This window comes from Cyprinus carpio, chromosome B1 (assembly GCF_018340385.1).
Source record: "Cyprinus carpio isolate SPL01 chromosome B1, ASM1834038v1, whole genome shotgun sequence".
Taxonomy (NCBI): Eukaryota; Metazoa; Chordata; class Actinopteri; order Cypriniformes; family Cyprinidae; genus Cyprinus; species Cyprinus carpio.
The window spans coordinates 2436875-2455656 of record NC_056597.1 but is presented as its reverse complement, the minus strand read 5'-3'; the positions used below and the strand labels follow the sequence as shown (position 1 = coordinate 2455656).

General features: G+C 40.4%; 14 non-coding genes across 14 annotated transcripts; all 14 read left to right on the top strand.

Annotated features, from left to right (window-relative positions):
* Window positions 1-7304: 7304 nt before the first annotated feature.
* On the top strand, window positions 7305-7377 carry trnar-ucg. Its single transcript has one exon. It is a non-coding gene; the product is annotated as a tRNA-Arg (tRNA).
* A 998-nt stretch (window positions 7378-8375) lies between these two features.
* trnar-ucg lies at window positions 8376-8448 on the top strand. The gene has a single exon. It is a non-coding gene; the product is annotated as a tRNA-Arg (tRNA).
* A 454-nt stretch (window positions 8449-8902) lies between these two features.
* On the top strand, window positions 8903-8975 carry trnar-ccg. The gene has a single exon. It is a non-coding gene; the product is annotated as a tRNA-Arg (tRNA).
* A 1171-nt stretch (window positions 8976-10146) lies between these two features.
* On the top strand, window positions 10147-10219 carry trnar-ucg. Its single transcript has one exon. It is a non-coding gene; the product is annotated as a tRNA-Arg (tRNA).
* A 1015-nt stretch (window positions 10220-11234) lies between these two features.
* Window positions 11235-11307, top strand: trnaq-uug. Its single transcript has one exon. It is a non-coding gene; the product is annotated as a tRNA-Gln (tRNA).
* Window positions 11308-11761: 454 nt separating this feature from the next.
* trnar-ccg lies at window positions 11762-11834 on the top strand. The gene has a single exon. It is a non-coding gene; the product is annotated as a tRNA-Arg (tRNA).
* A 645-nt stretch (window positions 11835-12479) lies between these two features.
* On the top strand, window positions 12480-12552 carry trnar-ucg. Its single transcript has one exon. It is a non-coding gene; the product is annotated as a tRNA-Arg (tRNA).
* Window positions 12553-13570: 1018 nt separating this feature from the next.
* On the top strand, window positions 13571-13643 carry trnar-ucg. Its single transcript has one exon. It is a non-coding gene; the product is annotated as a tRNA-Arg (tRNA).
* A 456-nt stretch (window positions 13644-14099) lies between these two features.
* On the top strand, window positions 14100-14172 carry trnar-ccg. Its single transcript has one exon. It is a non-coding gene; the product is annotated as a tRNA-Arg (tRNA).
* A 645-nt stretch (window positions 14173-14817) lies between these two features.
* Window positions 14818-14890, top strand: trnar-ucg. The gene has a single exon. It is a non-coding gene; the product is annotated as a tRNA-Arg (tRNA).
* Window positions 14891-15897: 1007 nt separating this feature from the next.
* trnar-ucg lies at window positions 15898-15970 on the top strand. The gene has a single exon. It is a non-coding gene; the product is annotated as a tRNA-Arg (tRNA).
* Window positions 15971-17192: 1222 nt separating this feature from the next.
* trnar-ucg lies at window positions 17193-17265 on the top strand. Its single transcript has one exon. It is a non-coding gene; the product is annotated as a tRNA-Arg (tRNA).
* Window positions 17266-17718: 453 nt separating this feature from the next.
* trnar-ccg lies at window positions 17719-17791 on the top strand. The gene has a single exon. It is a non-coding gene; the product is annotated as a tRNA-Arg (tRNA).
* Window positions 17792-18435: 644 nt separating this feature from the next.
* Window positions 18436-18508, top strand: trnar-ucg. The gene has a single exon. It is a non-coding gene; the product is annotated as a tRNA-Arg (tRNA).
* The last annotated feature ends 274 nt before the right edge of the window (window positions 18509-18782 follow it).

Here is an 18782-nt window from a genome sequence, read left to right as displayed (position 1 = left end):
TATGTTAAAGAAGTTAGTGCTTCTCTGATACAATTTGTTTATTAAAATAAGTATTGTTAAATGAAAGAAGAAAACTGTGAGTTCTCATTCAGGTTCTAAATGGTTTATTTACGACTGACTTAAGTTTCCGGTTTATATTGAGATGGATGTCAATGTCATTGTGCCAATAGATTAAATGACTGACCTTTATTTTATTCTCATTAAACACTGGTCCAAGATGATTTTATTTTGGCCATGCATGGGGTGACAAAATGCAAAGGAAACTTTGCTTACTTTGCTCCTGTAAACAAACTTGTGATACTAGCATATATCATAGGCACGCGCGCGACACATACGTCCTACGTCATCTGCAGGACTGTCTTGCACGTTTGACAGTCAGCAGGAGTGATAAAAAATGTTTATAGCATTTTAAATATGGATATTTTTCTTACAAAAATACATAAAAAACAGAAAGTCATATAGACATAGGATGCTTAGAGGGTGAGCAAAACATGGGCTAATTTTCATTTTTGGGTGAACTAACCCTTTAATGTAATGTTGTCACATGACCAACATTTACCATAGTAGGGACTCAAACAGTGACATGTAGATGAAGAGAGTCAAGCATACACCGTGTGCATAATTATTAGGCACGCTGATATTCTGATGATATTTTTTTCCAAGCACATTTTACCAATTCCAAACCACATCAATCTTAATAACTACTATTGATTTTTTATTTAAAGGGGTCATATGATTTTGCTAAAAAGTACATTAGTTTGTGTATTTGGTGTATTGTTTTTCCTCTGTGCCCTGCCAGGATCAAAAAACACATGATTTTCCACATACTGTACATTATTGTTTTTCCTCTGTGCCCTGCCTTTCTGAAACTGTCGATTTTTACAAAGCTCATCAGTCTGAAAAGCAAGGTGTGCTCTGATTGGCCAGCTATCCAGTGCATTGGGATTGTTCGAATGCCTCAAGCATGTGACGGAATTGTTACACCCCTTGCCATACTGTGATGTGTGTCCCGGTCAGACAATAACAATAAAACCCATTACAAACAAGCCATTTGTTGCAGTGGGGACATAATTTCAGATTATGTAATGTGATTATGTATTATAGTGTATTATGACTTATACTGTCTTTTTAAGCGTTGCATTGCATCGCGCTGCCTAAACATAAAACCATGTCTGCATTAGTGATCAGAGAAATGACAAACAACAAGCTCTAGTTTAAAACTCACGTTTGTATCATCAGTGGCTAATTCTTTACATATGTAAACTTACTTACAGACTGTGAGTCAGAAGCGCCGGCATTGTAGTCTAGTCTCCCAGGATCAGGAAATAGTCCTCCATAAAATGTGCTGCACACATCTGAATATTTGATTTGAACTGTTCTGGAACAGCATTATAAATACAATTTACAGTTTTTTTCAATTGCTAACAAGCGTTTACCAATACTTAAAGTACTTTTTCTAAACTCTTAACACAGCAACACAACTACATCACACAATTACCCAAAAAGTTAATTTTTCTGGCCAAAACCACATTTTGTTAAATAAATACAAACTATACATTTCAAAATGCTGAATACCTTTTTCTACATGTACTAATTCTATCAAAACACAGTGAACACAATTCAAAATTGAGTAATTCGGACAAAACATTAGCACTACTTTTCTATCCAATAGGATCATATAGTCAATCATAAAACACTGACTGTCAAAATACTAACAGTTGATGGCTTTACAAAAACTGCATTACTTTCTTCTACATGTTTGTTCATTGTTCAAAAATTCCATTGTTTTTTTGTAATTTAGTTACATTCAACTGAAAACCATTTTAAATTTTTAAGTGTTGAATGTGTTCATTCCTTGGAACATACTGTCTAAAACTGAATGAGAAATTACTTTATAGAATGTACAATATGCAGACTATGCAGACAATAATTTGGAATCTTGATTGAAATTGCTCTCCAGTGGGTGGGGGTTGGATGTGGATGGTAGCTGATGCCAGCGATAAACAAAAATTACAACATACATGGCCTTTGGTTACTATGCAAGCTTGTTTCCATCATAGGATGAAAAAAAGTAAAAACGGTAATTGTGAACTTTTTTTATCTCACAATTTGGACTTCTGTTCGTGGAATTGCGAATTTACATCTTGTAATTCAGACTCAGAATTTCAGAATCAGATTCACAATTGCAAGAAATAAAAGTCAGAACTGTGAGATAAAACAAAGTCACAATTACCCTTTACCCTTTATATTCCATGGCAGAAATAAGCTTTCATAGGTTCCACATGTGTAAGAGGGAAAAACAAACAAACAAACAAACATAACAAATATGCAGTCCAGCACACATTCTTACACCCTCCCTTACGTCTTCTTCTCCCTTACCTATCTTCTTCTGATCCAACTACTCCTCTCCCTCCTCCAACTATTCCTCTTCCTCTCCCAGGCATTATTTTTTTCTCTCTCTCTGATTCTTTGTGTTGTTCTGCATCCACAAAACCAATTTAAAGAGGTCTTTTTTACTCTATGTTGATGTAATGGAAAGAGCATCAACACCTGACTATTCCTCCAACTGAGACTGGAATCAGCTATTTCTAAATATTTTAGTGATCTGTTACTTAAAAATGCTTATCAGTTGTTACAATATTTTATATATAGATATTTTTCAATACTTTTGAGTTGCTGTTGTTGCAGAAGTAGATGCTTTACACTATATTAAAAGTTTGGAACATTAGGTCTTCATTTCTGTCATGCTGTGTTTAAGCATTTGTAGAAAAGATAAGAAAGATCTATGATTTTTGTATGGGATAACCTTATATAAAATAAAATTTAAGCATTTTAGAAACGTGTTAATTTACTGAATATTGTGTGAAAACAACGAATTGTGTTAAAGGTATGGTCACAACAGACTGATGTTGTGCTAATTGTGTATAGTGTTTTGAAAATGTGACTACATATTGGACAAAAGGATGTTAGCAATTGAAAAAAAACAGTAACCACTGATTTCTAGTTGTATCCTCTTTTGGAAGGCCAAAGTATTTTCGCTTTCACAACAAAACAGAGTCTTCACAACATGGCGCCGGCAGCAACAGCGTTATGCAAATCTTCCCAGACAGTGACGGCTTAAACAATTGGGTGACGTTATGCAAATCTTCCCACATCGTGACGTAGACATGTGGGGGCATGTTTAAACGAGACGTTTTAAGAGGGAGTGGACAAGCTTTTATAAAGAATATCTCTTTGGGTTTAAGACTTTACTCTATGCAACTTTATTGATCTCATCTATTCACTTACAGCTTTTAACACTCCAAAGAGAAAGGAAAACTTGAAATCACATCATTTATAAGTTATTTATAATTGTCCATGAAGGCTGGAAGTGAAAAACTCCTTATATTCAGGTGTGCAGAATTATTAGGCACTTATAAAATGTATAAAATGAGCTAAAAAAGAGGTTTAACTCAGACTGAGATGTCAAAAATGATTAAATCAGAAGACGCAGACAAATAAACATAATCAATTGCATGAATGTACCAAAGCCATCGCAACTTGTTCAAAAGAATGAGAAAGTGGTTTTAGGATGTGTACAAATGACTAGATGATGTGGGAGTTGTACAAGTAGTTTTGAGAATTTCATTTCTGATTTGAGAAATGCACCAAAGCGACTGAGAAAAACTGTAGTGGTGATGGAACGCTTCGTACAGTTCTAACCGTACAGTTCTCCACACATGGTTCGGCATGTGCTAGGACCGCGGTTCAGCTTTAATCTGACAACGCATCTGTAAAATGGTTTGCTATAGATGACACCTAAAACAAACAGGGTTCATTAAGGTATGTTTCTGTTGATGGATGCGAATTAAGGCTGATTTATACTTCTGCGTTCGACCTACACCGTAGCGTATGCATAGACGCACACCCTACACTGTAACCTACGCCGTAGCCTGGCGTGCACCTCTCCAAAAATCAGCGCGTCAATTCTACACGGACCGCAAGCGCTGTGATTGGTCTGCTAGAACCCCTTCCTCCGTATGTACTTGAGTTTGGTGTGTGTTTATAATGTGCACTTTACAGTTTTTTTTAATTGCTAACATCTGTTTGTCCAATCTGTAGTCACATTTTCAAAACACTATACACAATCAGCACAACATCAGTCTGTTGTGACCCAATTAACAAAATTCATGTTGTTTTCACACAATATTCAGTAAATTAACACGTTTCTAAAATGCTTAAATTGTATTTTCACACAGGCTTACCCCATACTAAAATCATAGATCTTTCTTATCTTTTTTACAAATGCTTAAACACAGCATGACTGAAATGAAGACCTAATGTTCCAAACTTTAAATATAGTGTAAAGCCTCTACTACTGCAACAACAACAACTCAAAAGTATTGAAAAATATCTCTATATAAAATATTGTAACAACTGATAAGCATTTTTAAGTAACAGATCACTAAAATATTTAGAAATAGCTGATTCCAGTCTCATTTGGAGGAATAGTCAGGTGTTTCAACAGAAAGAATCAGAGAGAGAAAAAATAATGCCTGGGAGAGGAAGAGGAATAGTTGGAGGAGGCAGAGGAGTAGTTGGATCAGAAGAAGATAGGTAAGGGAGAAGAAAAGGTAAGGCAGGGTGTATGACTGAGTGCTGGACTGTATATTTGTTTTGTTTGTTTGTTTGTTTGTCTGTTTTCCCTCTTACACATGTGGAACCTATGAAAGCTTATTTCTGCCATGGAATATAAAGGGTAAAGGGTAACTGTGACTTTGTTTCATCTCACAGTTCTGACTTTTATTTCTTGCAATTGTGAATCTGGAATTTGGAGAAGTCCAAATTGTGAGATAAAAAAGTTCACAATTACCGTTTTTTATCCTGTGATGGAAACAAGATTGCATACTAACCAAAGGTCATGTATGTTTTAATTTTTGTTGATCATTGGCATTAGCTACCATCCACATCCAACCCCCACCCACTGGAGAGCAATTTCAATCAAGATTGAATTTCTGCATAGAGGAGCCCATTTTTTCTATTGTACATTCTATAAAGTAATGACTCATTCAGTTTTAGACAGTATGTTGCCAAGAATGAACACATTCAACACTTGAAAATTTAAAATGGGGATCAGTTGAAGGTAACTAAATTACAAAAAACAATGGATTTTTATATTGTCTATATGCAGGTAGAACTGAAACATGTATGTCAAACATGTACAAGAAAGTAATGCAGTTTCTGTAAAGCCATCAACTGTTAGTACTTTGACAGTCACTGTGCTATGATTGACTATATGTTCCTATTGGATAGAAAAGTAGTGCTAATGTTTTGTCCGAATGACTCGATTCTGAAATGGGTTTGCTGTGTTTTGATATATTTACCATAAAAATAAAAAGGTATTCAGCAGTTTGAAATGTAGAGTTTGTATTTAAAATTAACTATTTGGCTAATTGTGTGATGTAAATAAAACAAAGCAAAGAACTGTGTCAAAGCAAAGAAGTGTCTTATAATTTATTATACTACATAGCATTCTTCTTCGGCTTTTGTCGTGGTACTGCCGGTAAAACCAGCAACATACCCATGGACACTGCAGACTAGCGTCTGCATGTGTACTGCACATTGACGCGGACAACAACGCAGAAGTATAAATGAAAACTGCTTCCATATGCTGGAATATGAGCAGTCATTTATGCCATTATCACCCGGGTCATCTTTCAAGGGTTACATTTAAGTTTTTTTTCTTTTCTTTTTTTTTTTATTGAATTGCTAAGAGCATACAGAATCAATGCCAGGGGTAAATACAAACCCAATTCCAAAAAAGTTGGGACACTGTACAAATTGTGAGTAAAAAAGGAATGGAATAAATTACAAATCTCATAAACTTATATTTTATTCACAATAGAATATAGATAACATATCAAATGTTGAAAGTGAGACATTTTGAAATGTCATGCCAAATACTGGCTCATTTTGGATTACATGAGAGCTACACATTCCAAAAAAGTTGGGACAGGTAGCAATAAGAGGCCAGAAAAGTTAAATGTACATATAAGGAACAGCTGGAGGACCAATTTGCAACTTATTAGGTCAAACTGACAACATGATTGGGTATAAAAAAAGAGCCTCTCAAAGTGGCAGTGTCTCTCAGAAGTCAAGATGGGCAGAGGATCACCAATTCCCCCCAATGCTGCGGCGAAAAATAGTGGCGCAATATCAGAAAGGAGTTTCTCAGAGAAAAATTGCAAAGAGTTTGAAGTTATCATCATCTACAGTGCATAATATCATCCAAAGATTCAGAGAATCTGGAACAATCTCTGTTTATAAGGGTCAAGGCCGGAAAACCATACTGGATGCCCCGTGATCTTCGGGCCCTTAGACGGCACTGCATCACATACAGGAATGCTACTGTAATGGAAATCACAACATGGGCTCAGGAATACTTCCAGAAAACATTGTCGGTGAACACAATCCACCGCTCAAAAAACAATCCACATCTAAAAATCAACAAGAAAAAAAAGCAATCCATATCTAAACATGATCTACAAGCGCTGGCGTTTTCTCTGGGCCAAGGCTCATTTAAAATGGACTGTGGCAAAGTGGAAAACTGTTCTGTGGTCAGACGAATCAAAATTTGGAGTTCTTTTTGGAAAACTGGGATGCCATGTCACCCGGACTAAAGAGGACAAGGACAACCCAAGTTGTTATCAGCGCTCAGTTCAGAAGCCTGCATCTCTGATGGTATAGGGTTGCATGAGTGCGTGTGGCATGGGCAGCTAACACATCTGGAAAGGCACCATCAATGCTGAAAGGTATATCCAAGTTCTAGAACAACATATGCTCCCATCCAGATGTCGTCTCTTTCAGGGAAGACCTTGCATTTTCCAACATGACAATGCCAGACCACATACTGCATCAATCACAACATCATGGCTGCGTAGAAGAAGGATCCGGGTACTGAAATGGCCAGCCTGCAGTCCAGATCTTTCACCCATAGAAAATATTTGGTGCATCATAAAGGGCAATCTTCTGAAAGAATTTTTAGTTTAGTGTGAGCCAGATTGTCTGTGAATACGTCTGGTTCTGCCAGTAAAATCCCAGTTGCCTAATGGGTTATGGAATCAGTCTCTGTGTTCAAGTCACACCTTGGTTGTCTTTGTTGTGTTACACTTAAGTTGGCTGCACTAGAAATTCTGGGGTGATAAGTTTAAAGTGGCACTATAGCCATGACAATAAAACATGAGAACTCGCAATTTTCTGAAAGCTCTGACAGTTTCGCTTGCATCAGACTGCCTAAGAATGCCTCTGGGCCGACCTTCACAAAGGGCCCAGTGGCCAAATGGATAAGGCATCAGCCTTCGGAGCTGGGGATTGTGGGTTCGAGTCCCACCTGGGTCATCTTTGAGAGGCTACATTTAAATTGGCTGTGCAAGAAAATCAAGGATGATAAGTTTAAAGTGGCACTATAGCCATGAAAACAAACCACGAGAACTGGCAATTCTCTGAAAGCTCTGTCAATTTAGCTTGAATAAGACTGTCTGTGAAAGGAATGACTAGAGCAGTGGTTTTCAGTTTTGTTCCTGGGGGCCCACAGCTCTGCATATTTTGCATGGCTCCCTAATTTACACACCTGATTCAGATCATCAGCTCATTGAGAAAGAGCTCCATGAACTCAAATGACTGTGTCAGATAAGGGAGAAATGCAAAATGTGCAGAGCGGTGGGTCCTGAGGAACAGGATTGAAAACCACTGGACTAGAGAATAAACCCAGTGGCCTAATGGATTATGGCATCAGAGACACTACAGCCTTAAGAATTAGCATAGAACTGGCAATTTGCTGAATACTCTGACAGTTTAGATTGCCTCAGACTGTATATAAGTGCCTCTGGGTGGGCATGTGTAAGTGGCCAGGTGGCCAAACGGATAAGGCATCTGTCTTCGGAGCTGGGGATTGTGGGTTGAAGTCCAGACTGGGTCGTCTTTCAAGGGTTACATTTAAGTTGGCTGTGCAAGAAATTCCAGGATGATAACTTCAAAGAAACATTATTGCCATGAGAATTAGCACAGAACTGGCAATCTTCTGAAAGTTTTTTTTTAGTTTAGTGTGAGCCAGACTGTCTGTGAATACGTCTGGTACTGCCAGTAAAAGTCCCAGTGGCCAAATTGGTCATGGCATCGGTCTCTGTGTTCAAGTCCCACCTGGGACGTCTTTGTTGTGTTACACTTAAGTTTGCTGCGCTAGAAATTCTGGGATGATAAGCTGAAAGTGGCGCTATTGCCATGACAAAAAAAAAAAAACATGAGAATTAGCATAGAACTGGTCATTTTCTAAAATCTCTTTCAGTTTAGCTTGTATCACACTGTCTATGTATCTCTCTGGGTTATCAAAGTCCCAAGGCCTAGTGGCCTAATGGATAAGGCATCAGCCTTCGAAGCTGGGGATTGTGGGTTCAAGTCCCACCTGGGTCGTTTTTCAAGGGTTACATTTATGTTGGCTGTGCAAGAAATTCCAGGATGATGACTTCACAATGACAATATTGCCATGAGAATTAGCATAGAACTGGCTAGAAATTCTGGGGTGATAAGCTTAAAGTGGTACTATTGCCCTGACAACAAAACATGAGATTTAGCTGGGAACTGGCCATTTTCTAAAATCTCTTTCAGTTTAGCTTGTATCGCACTGTTTATGTATGCCTCTTGGTTATCCAGGTCCCAAGGCCCTAGTGGCCTAATACATAAGGCATTATCCGGTATGATAAGTTCAAAGTACATTATACGGTATGATAAGTTCAAAGTGACACTATAGCTTTGACAAAGGAACATGAGAACTAGCACAAAAATGGCAATTTCCTAAAAGATGTCAGTGTAGCTTGCATTAGACTGTCTATGAATACCTGGGTTGATCTGGGTTGATTTGAGGAAGGGCCCAGTGGCCTAATGGATAAGGCATCAGCCTCCGGAGCTGGGGATTGTGGGTTCAAGTCCCACCTGGGTCGTCTTTGAGGAGTTTCATTTAAGTTGGCTATGCAAGAAATTCCAGGAAGATTAATTCAAAGTGCCAGTATAGCCCATGAGAATTAGCGTAGAACTGGCAATCTTCTGAAAGCTCTCCCAATAAAGCCTCTGGGACAACCTCTGAAAAGAACTTGACCAGAAAAAGTGGTCTTGTGGGTATGAGGTATGACTTCAGACTCCGGAGCTGGGGATTGGGGTTCAAGTTCAAGTCCCACCTGGGTCGTCGATAACTTCAAAGTGACACTACATTTAAGTTGGCTGTGCAAGAAATTCAAGGATGATAACTTCAAAGTGACACTGTAGCTGTGACAACGGAACATGAGAACTTGCATAGAACTGCCAGTCTTCTGAAAGATTTTTTAGTTTAGTGTGAGCCCGACTGTGTGAAATACGTCTGGTTGTGCCCAGTAAAATCCCAAGTGGCCTAATGGGTATGGCATCAGTCTCTCCGGAGCTGGATTGTGGGTTCAAGTCCCACCTGGGTCGTCTTGCAGGTGTTACATTTAAGTTGATAACTTCAAAGTGACACTATAGCCATTAGAAGTAGCATAGAACTGGCAATTTTCTGAAATCTCTTTCAGTTTAGCTTGCATCAGACTGTCTGTCAACAGACTCTCTGAGAACAAAAAAAAGGGTCTGGGCCTGAAAGTCCCAAGGGCCCAGTGGCCAAATGGATAAGGCATCAGACTTCGGAGCTGGGGATTCTGGGTTCAAATCCCACTTGGGTCATTTTTGAGGGGTTACGTTTAATTTAGCTGTGCAAGAAATTCCAGGATGATGAGTTTAAAGTGACACAATAGCTGTAACAAATGAACATGAGATTTAGCATAGAACTGTCAATCTTCTGAAAGATTTTTTAGTTTTTTAATAGTGTGAGCCTAATGTCTGTGAATACGTCTGGTTCTGCCAGTAAAATCCCAGTTGCCTAATGGGTTATGGAATCAGTCTCTGTTGGTTGTTTCCCTTCTCCCTTCGTTTTTGTTGTGTTTACACTTAAGTTGGCTGCACTAGAAATTCTGGGGTGATAAGTTTAAAGTGGCACTATAGCCATGACAATAAAACATGAGAACTCGCAATTTTCTGAAAGCTCTGACAGTTTCGCTTGCTTGCAGCAATCATGCCTAAGAATGCCTCTGGGCCGACCTTCACAAAGGGCCAGTGGCCAAATGGATAAGGCATCAGCCTTCGGAGCTGGGGATTGTGGGTTCGAGTCCCACCTGGGTCATCTTTGAGAGGCTACATTTAAAATTGGCTGTGCAAGGAAATCAAGGATGATAAGATTAAAGTTAAAGTTGCACTATAGCCATGAAAACAAACCACCAGAACTGCCAATTCTCTGAAAGCTCTGTCAATTTAGCTCGAATAAGACTGTCTGTGAAAGGATTGACTAGAGCAGTGGTTCTCAATTTTGTTCCTGGGGGCCCACAGCTCTGCATATTTTGCATGGCTCCCTAATTTACACACCTGATTCAGATCATCAGCTCATTGAGAAAGAGCTCCATGAACTCAAATGAGTGTGTCAGATAAGGGAGAAATGCAAAATGTGCAGAGCGGTGGGTCCTGAGGAACAGGATTGAAAACCACTGGACTAGAGAATAAAACCCAGTGGCCTAATGGATTATGGCATCAGAGACACTACAGCCTTAAGAATTAGCATAGAACTGGCAATTTGCTGAATACTCTGACAGTTTTAGATTGCCTCAGACTGTATATAAGTGCCTCTGGGTGGGCATGTGTAAGTGGCCCGGTGGCCAAACGGATAAGGCATCTGTCTTCGGAGCTGGGGATCACCTGTTTAGTTTGAGACTGGGTCGTCTTTCAAGGGTTACATTTAAGTTGGCTGTGCAAGAAATTCCAGGATGATAACTTCAAAGAAACATTATTGCCATGAGAATTAGCACAGAACTGGCAATCTTCTGAAAGTTTATTTTAGTTTAGTTTAGTGTGAGCCAGACTGTCTGTGAATACGTCTGGTACTGCCAGTAAAAGTCCCAGTGGCCAAATTGGTCATGGCATCGGTCTCTGTGTTCAAGTCCCCACCTGGGACGTCTTTGTTGTGTGTACACTTAAGTTTGCTGCGCTAGAAATTCTGGGATGATAAGCTTAAAGTGGCGCTATTGCCATGACAAAAAAAAAAAAAAACATGAGAATTAGCATAGAACTGGTCATTTTCTAAAATCTCTTTCAGTTTAGCTTGTATCACACTGTCTATGTATCCCTCTGGGTTATCAAAGTCCCAAAGCCTAGTGGCCTAATGGATAAGGCATCAGCCTTTGAAGCTGGGGTTTGTGGGTTCAAGTCCCACCTGGGTCGTTTTTCAAGGGTTACATTTATGTTGGCTGTGCAAGAAATTCCAGGATGATGACTTCACAATGACAATATTGCCATGAGAATTAGCATAGAACTGGCTAGAAATTCTGGGGTGATAAGCTTAAAGTGGTACTATTGCCCTGACAACAAAACATGAGATTTAGCTGGGAACTGGCCATTTTCTAAAATCTCTTTCACCTAATACATAATGCATCTTGTTTATGTATGCCTCTTGGTTATCCAGGTCCCAAGGCCTAGTGGCCTAATACATAAGGCATTATCCGGTATGATAAGTTCAAAGTACATTATACGGTATGATAAGTTCAAAGTGAAACTATAGCTTTGACAAAGGAACATGAGAACTAGCACAAAAATGGCAATTTCCTAAAAGATGTCAGTGTAGCTTGCATTAGACTGTCTATGAATACCTGGGTTGATCTGGGTTAATTTGAGGAAGGGCCCAGTGGCCTAATGGATAAGGCATCAGCCTCCGGAGCTGGGGATTGTGGGTTCAAGTCCCACCTGGGTCGTCTTTGAGGAGCTTCATTTAAGTTGGCTATGCAAGAAATTCCAGGAATATTAATTCAAAGTGCCAGTATAGCCATGAGAATTAGCATAGAACTGGCAATCTTCTGAAAGCTCTGTCAGTTCAGCTTGCATAAGACTGTCTGTGAATGGGTACACCTTAAAAATAACAGGCCTAATGGATATGACATCAGACTTCGGAGCTGGGGATTCTTGGTTCAAGTCCCACCTGGGTCATTTTTTGAGGGGATACATTTAATTTGGCTGTGCAAGAAATTGTAGGATGATGAGTTCAAGGTGACACAATAGCTGTGACAAAGTAAAATGAGAGTTAGCATAGAACTGGCAATCTTCTGAAAGAATTTTTAGTTTAGTGTGAGCCAGATTGTCTGTGAATACGTCTGGTTCTGCCAGTAAAATCCCAGTTGCCTAATGGGTTATGGAATCAGTCTCTGTGTTCAAGTCCCACCTTGGTTGTCTTTGTTGTGTTACACTTAAGTTGGCTGCACTAGAAATTCTGGGGTGATAAGTTTAAAGTGGCACTATAGCCATGACAATAAAACATGAGAACTCGCAATTTTCTGAAAGCTCTGACAGTTTCGCTTGCATCAGACTGCCTAAGAATGCCTCTGGGGCCGACCTTCACAAAGGGCCCAGTGGCCAAATGGATAAGGCATCAGCCTTCGGAGCTGGGGATTGTGGGTTCGAGTCCCACCTGGGTCATCTTTGAGAGGCTACATTTAAATTGGCTGCGCAAGGAAATCAAGGATGATAAGATTAAAGTTGCACAATAGCCATGAAAACAAACCACCAGAACTGCCAATTCTCTGAAAGCTCTGTCAATTTAGCTCGAATAAGACTGTCTGTGAAAGGATTAGGTTTTCAAGCAGTGGTTTTTTTTTCTTTGTTCCTGGGGGCCCACAGCTCTGCATATTTTGCATGGCTCCCTAATTTACACACCTGATTCAGATCATCAGCTCATTGGGAAAGAGCTCCATGTACTCAAATGAGTGTGTCAGATAAGGGAGAAGAAAAATGCAAAATGTGCAGAGCGGTGGGTCCTGAGGAACAGGATTGAAAACCACTGGACTAGAGAATAAACCCAGTGGCCTAATGGATTATGGCATCAGAGACACTACAGCCTTAAGAATTAACATAGAACTGGCCAATTTGCTGAATACTCTGACAGTTTAGATTGCCTCAGACTGTTATAAGTGCCTCTGGGTGGGCATGTGTAAGTGGCCCGGTGGCCAAACGGATAAGGGCATCTGTCATCTGTCTTCGGAGCTGGGGATTGTGGGTTGAAGTCCAGACTGGGTCGTCTTTCAAGGGTTACATTTAAGTTGGCTGTGCAAGAAATTCCAGGATGATAACTTCAAAGAAACATTATTGCCATGAGAATTAGCACAGAACTGGCAATCTTCTGAAAGTTTTTTTTAGTTTAGTGTGAGCCAGACTGTCTGTGAATACGTCTAGTACTGCCAGTAAAAGTCCCAGTGGCCAAATTGGTCATGGCATCGGTCTCTGTGTGTTCAAGTCCCACCTGGGACGTCTTTGTTGTGTTACACTTAAGTTTGCTGCGCTAGAAATTCTGGGATGATAAGCTTAAAGTGGCGCTATTGCCATTAACAAAAAAAAACAACATGAGAATTAGCATAGAACTGGTCATTTTCTAAAATCTCTTTCAGTTTAGCTTGTATCACCACTGTCTACGTATCTCTCTGGGTTATCAAAGTCCCAAGGCCTAGTGGCCTAATGGATAAGGCATCAGCCTTCGAAGCTGGGGATTGTGGGTTCAAGTCCCACCTGGGTCGTATTTCACAATGACTACATTTATGTTGGCTGTGCAAGAAATTCCAGGATGATGACTTCACAATGACAATATTGCCATGAGAACTAGCATAGAACTGGCTAGAAATTCTGGGGTGATAAGCTTAAAGTGGTACTATTGCCCTGACAACAAAACATGAGAATTAGCTGGGAACTGGCCATTTTCTAAAATCTCTTTCAGTTTAGCTTGTATCGCACTGTTTATGTATGCCTCTTGGTTATCCAGGTCCCAAGGCCTAGTGGCCTAATACATAAGGCATTATCCGGTATGATAAGTTCAAAGTACATTATACGGTATGATAAGTTCAAAGTGACACTATAGCTTTGACAAAGGAACATGAGAACTAGCAGAAAAAATGGCAATTTCCTATAAGATGTCAGTGTAGCTTGCATTAGACTGTCTATGAATACCTGGGTTGATCTGGGTTGATTTGAGGAAGGGCCCAGTGGCCTAATGGATAAGGCATCAGCCTCCGGAGCTGGGGATTGTGGGTTCAAGTCCCACCTGGGTCGTCTTTATGGATAGTTTTTCATTTAAGTTGGCTATGCAAGAAAAGGAGAATATTAATTCAAAGTGCCAGTATAGCCATGAGAATTAGCATAGAACTGGCAATCTTCTGAAAGCTCTGTCAGTTCAGCTTGCATAAGACTGTCTGTGAATGGTTCGACCTGAAAAAAGAGGCCTTATGGATATGACATCAGACTTCGGAGCTGGGGATTCTTGGTTCAAGTCCCACCTGGGTCATTTTTTGAAGGGGATACATTTAATTTGGCTGTGCAAGAAATTCCAGGATGATGAGTTCAAGGTGACACAATAGCTGTGACAAAGTAAAATGAGAGTTAGCATAGAACTGGCAATCTTCTGAAAGTTTTTTTAGTTTAGTGTGAGCCAGACTGTCTGTGAATACGTCTGGTTCTGCCAGTAAAATCCCAGTTGCCTAATGGGTTATGGAATCAGTCTCTGTGTTCAAGTCCCACCTTGGTTGTCTTTGTTGTGTTACACTTAAGTTGGCTGCACTAGAAATTCTTGGGTGATAAGTTTAAAGTGGCACTATAGCCATGACAATAAAACATGAGAACTCGCAATTTTCTGAAAGCTCTGACAGTTTCGCTTGCATCAGACTGCCTAAGAATGCCTCTGGGCTGACCTTCACAAAGGGCCCAGTGGCCAAATGGATAAGGCATCAGCCTTCGGAGCTGGGGATTGTGGGTTCGAGTCCCACCTGGGTCATCTTTGAGAGGCTACATTTAAATTGGCTGTGCAAGGAAATCAAGGATGATAAGATTAAAGTTGCACTATAGCCATGAAAACAAACCACCAGAACTGCCAATTCTGAAAGCTCTGTCAATTTAGCTCGAATAAGACTGTCTGTGAAAGGATTGACTAGAGCAGTGGTTTTCAATTTTGTTCCTGGGGGCCCACAGCTCTGCATATTTTGCATGGCTCCCTAATTTACACACCTGATTCAGATCATCAGCTCATTGAGAAAGAGCTCCATGAACTCAAATGAGTGTGTCAGATAAGGGAGAAATGCAAAATGTGCAGAGCGGTGGGTCCTGAGGAACAGGATTGAAAACCACTGGACTAGAGAATAAACCCAGTGGCCTAATGGATTATGGCATCAGAGACACTACAGCCTTAAGAATTAGCATAGAACTGGCAATTTGCTGAATACTCTGACAGTTTAGATTGCCTCAGACTGTATATAAGTGCCTCTGGGTGGGCATGTGTAAGTGGCCCGGTGGCCAAAAGGACGGATAAGGCATCTGTCTTCGGAGCTGGGGATTGTGGGTTGAAGTCCAGACTGGGTCGTCTTTCAAGGGTTACATTTAAGTTGGCTGTGCAAGAAATTCCAGGATGATAACTTCAAAGAAACATTATTGCCATGAGAATTAGCACAGAACTGGCAATCTTCTGAAAGTTTTTTTTTGAGTTTAGTGTGAGCCAGACTGTCTGTGAATACGTCTGGTACTGCCAGTAAAAGTCCCAGTGGCCAAATTGGTCATGGCATAGGTCTCTGTGTTCAAGTCCCACCTGGGACGTCTTTGTTGTGTTACACTTAAGTTTGCTGCGCTAGAAATTCTGGGATGATAAGCTGAAAGTGGCGCTATTGCCATGACAAAAAAAAAAAAAAAACATAATGAGAATTAGCATAGAACTGGTCATTTTCTAAAATCTCTTTCAGTTTAGCTTGTATCACACTGTCTATGTATCTCTCTGGGTAATCAAAGACCCAAGGCCTAGTGGCCTAATGGATAAGGCATCAGCCTTCGAAGCTGGGGATTGTGGGTTCAAGTCCCACCTGGGTCGTATTTCAAGGGTTACATTTATGGTTGGCTGTGCAAGAAATTCCAGGATGATGACTGACAATGACACAATGACAATATTGCCATGAGAATTAGCATAGAACTGGCTAGAAATTCTGGGCTGATAAGCTTAAAGTGTTACTATTGCCCTGACAACAAAACATGAGAAACTGGCTGGGAACTGGCCAGCTTTTCTAAAATCTCTTTCAGTTTAGCTTGTATCGCACTGTTTATGTATCCCTCTGGGTTATCAAAGTCCCAAGGCCTAGTGGCCTAATACATAAGGCATTATCCGGTATGATAAGTTCAAAGTACATTATACAGTATGATAAGTTCAAAGTGACACTATAGCTTTGACAAAGGAACATGAGAACTAGCACAAAAATGGCAATTTCCTAAAAGATGTCAGTGTAGCTTGCATTAGACTGTCTATGAATACCTGGGATGATCTGGGTTGATTTGAGGAAGGGCCCAGTGGCCTAATGGGATAAGGCATCAGCCTCCGGAGCGGAGCTGGGGATTGTGGGTTCAAGTCCCACCTGGGGGTCGTCTTTGATGAGTTTCATTTAAGTTGGCTATGCAAGAAATTCCAGGAATATTAATTCAAAGTGCCAGTATAGCCATGAGAATTAGCGTAGAACTGGCAATCTTCTGAAAGCTCTGTCAGTTCAGCTAGCATAAGACTGTCTGAAAAGAACTTGACCAGAAAAAGTGGTCTTGTGGGTATGACGTCAGACTCCGGAGCTCAGGATTGTGGGTTCAAGTCAAGTCCAGACTGGGTCGTCTTGCAAAGGATTACATTTAAGTCGGCTGTGCAAGAAATTCCAGGATGATGAATAAGTCCAGGATTGGGTTCAAAAACATTGGCATCATAACCATGAGAATTAGCAGCACAGAACTGGCAAACTCTTCTGAAAGTTTTTTTTAGTTTAGTGTGAGCCAGACTGTCTGTGAATACGTCTGGTACTGCCAGTAAAAGTCCCAGTGGCCAAATAGGTCATGGCATCGGTCTCTGTGTTCAAGTCCCACCTGGGATGTCTTTGTTGTGTTACACTTAAGTTTGCTGCACTAGAAATTCTGGGATGATAAGCTTAAAGTGGCGCTATTGCCATGACAAAAAAAAAAAAAAATGAGAATTAGCATAGAACTGGTCATTTTCTAAAATATCTTTAAGTTTAGCTTGTATCACACTGTCTATGTATCCCTCTGGGTTATCAAAGTCCCGAGGCCTAGTGGCCTAATGGATAAGGCATCAGCCTTCGAAGCTGGGGATTGTGGGTTCAAGTCCCACCTGGGTCGTATTTCAAGGGTTACATTTATGTTGGCTGTGCAAGAAATTCCAGGATGATGACTTCACAATGACAATATTGCCATGAGAATTAGCATAGAACTGGCTAGGAATTCTGGGGTGATAAGCTTAAAGTGGTACTATTGCCCTGACAACAAAACATGAGAATTAGCTGGGAACTGGCCATTTTCTAAAATCTCTTTCAGTTTAGCTTGTATCGCACTGTTTATGTATGCCTCTTGGTTATCCAGGTCCCAAGGCCTAGTGGCCTAATACATAAGGCATTATCCGGTATGATAAGTTCAAAGTACATTATACGGTATGATAAGTTCAAAGTGACACTATAGCTTTGACAAAGGAACATGAGAACTAGCATAAAAATGGCAATTTCCTAAAAGATGTCAGTGTAGCTTGCATTAGACTGTCTATGAATACCTGGGTTGATCTGGGTTGATTTGAGGAAGGGCCCAGTGGCCTAATGGATAAGGCATCAGCCTCCGGAGCTGGGGATTGTGGGTTCAAGTCCCACCTGGGTCGTCTTTGATGAGTTTCATTTAAGTTGGCTATGCAAGAAATTCCAGGAAGATTAATTCAAAGTGCCAGTATAGCCATGAGAATTAGCATAGAACTGGCAATCTTCTGAAAGCTCTGTCAGTTCAGCTTGCATAAGACTGTCTGTGAATGGTTAGACCTGAAAAAAGAGGCCTTATGGATATGACATCAGACTTCGGAGCTGGGGATTCTTGGTTCAAGTCCCACCTGGGTCATTTTTTGAGGGGATACATTTAATTTGGCTGTGCAAGAAATTCCAGGATGATGAGTTCAAGGTGACACAATAGCTGTGACAAAGTAAAATGAGAGTTAGCATAGAACTGGCAATCTTCTGAAAGAATTTTTAGTTTAGTGTGAGCCAGATTGTCTGTGAATACGTCTGGTTCTGCCAGTAAAATCCCAGTTGCCTAATGGGTTATGGAATCAGTCTCTGTGTTCAAGTCCCACCTTGGTTGTCTTTGTTGTGTTACACTTAAGTTTGCTGCACTAGAAATTCTGGGGTGATAAGTTTAAAGTGGCACTATAGCCATGGCAATAAAACATGAGAACTCGCAATTTTCTGAAAGCTCTGACAGATTTGCGCTTGCATCAGACTGCCTAAGAATGCCTCTGGGCCGACCTTCACAAAGGGCCCAGTGGCCAAATGGATAAGGCATCAGCCTTCGGAGCTGGGGATTGTGGGTTCGAGTCCCACCTGGGTCATCTTTGAGAGGCTACATTTAAATTGGCTGTGCAAGGAAATCAAGGATGATAAGATTAAAGTTGCACTATAGCCATGAAAACAAACCACCAGAACTGCCAATTCTCTGAAAGCTCTGTCAATTTAGCTCGAATAAGACTGTCTGTGAAAGGATTGACTAGAGCAGTGGTTTTCAATTTTGTTCCTGGGGGCCCACAGCTCTGCATATTTTGCATGGCTCCCTAATTTACACACCTGATTCAGATCATCAGCTCATTGAGAAAGAGCTCCATGAAC